We start from the raw sequence: 1,179 nt of genomic DNA, 5'->3' as shown, positions 1-1,179 counted from the left end.
CTCTCTCTCTCTCTCTCTCTCTCTCTCTCTCTCTCTCTCTTTCTCTTTCTGGTTTTCACACTGTGTAATCTCTATTAATACTTTCCAATGTTGGGGATTGAACCCAGGCTAAGTAAACCTCTGCATCAAAGTTTTTTTTTTTTTTCATCTTTTTGAGACATTCCCATTAAACCCTGCTTTCCCCAAATCTTCCACTACCTTAACACCTGCTGTTCTAATACCTCCCTACCTCTCTCCCTAAAAACCTTTTTTTCCTGTTATGGATCCCATTCTAATCTCTTGGCCTCTGTGTATACCTCCACATGAACAAAATCCCTTTGATTTATTTTGATAAATCTCCATTATCCTTATTATTGTTTAATACCACCCATCAATTTCTTTTATTTGAGATACTGTATTTCTTAATTCTAAGATTTACTTATATTTCTTTTTGTTGTGATATTTCTGTATTTTAATTCATTGTAAGCATATCTTCCTTCGTCCCCATGGCATACGTCTGTGTCTGCTTAAATTTTTTGTTCATTCAAACATCCCCGTCATGTGGGAGTGACTTCTAAGTTCATTGAAAAAGAGCTAATATTCCTGAATCATTGTGTGCTGAGTAATTTGGCTGTCTTGGACATTGGGAATATCATATTGTAGAGTCTCTGTGCTATGAGGCTTTTCCCTGAAAATTTTGAAGTTTTTACTTACCAAGCCTTTAACTTAGTGGACTGGACTACACAATTTTTGACAGCTGAAATGTCTCTGGAGTCATTTGATCATAAGCTAAATTGCTTGCTACCTGCCTCAGATATGTAACAGGCTAAATCAGAGTTTTAGCAGAGTTATTTCCCAGAATTTTGGGTTTTCTTATCTGACTCTTTCTTGTAAGAAAATCCACCCACTTTTCCATACCTTTAGTTGTTTATAGCTTGGTCTTCTTTTTGATCAGATTAGAAGAAACAGCACAGGATTCTTTCTGCAAGTGACAAACTCTCCTGACAGGCTTTGCAGATTGTAAGTGTCCTCAGATTTAAGCAAAGGAAAGTGGGAGCTAAAGCATTCCAGTTTTAATTTGGACTTCCTTTCACTTCCTGCCTTCTAGTGTGCTCCGGCACCCACCCACTCTTTGCTTAGACTTAAGTTGTCAGCAGCAAGACAGTAGTGCTGCTTGGCCATAATACACAACAAATATGT

The 1,179-nt window shown here is 37.4% G+C and overlaps 1 long non-coding RNA gene across 1 annotated transcript in view; it reads right to left on the bottom strand.

Annotated features, from left to right (window-relative positions):
* LOC115071736 overlaps window positions 1-976 on the bottom strand; it is a 21,363-nt gene extending 20,387 nt beyond the window's left edge. The window contains exon 1 of the long non-coding RNA XR_003850818.1: window positions 898-976. This is a non-coding gene — a long non-coding RNA (uncharacterized LOC115071736). The remainder of the gene's footprint in view (window positions 1-897) is intronic.
* Window positions 977-1,179: the final 203 nt, after the last annotated feature.

The sequence above is a fragment of the Nannospalax galili genome, unplaced genomic scaffold, assembly GCF_000622305.1.
Source record: "Nannospalax galili isolate Female #2095 unplaced genomic scaffold, S.galili_v1.0 scaffold541, whole genome shotgun sequence".
NCBI lineage: Eukaryota > Metazoa > Chordata > Mammalia > Rodentia > Spalacidae > Nannospalax > Nannospalax galili.
Note: the sequence above shows the minus strand (reverse complement) of the source record. Positions and strands in the feature narration are given on the sequence as shown.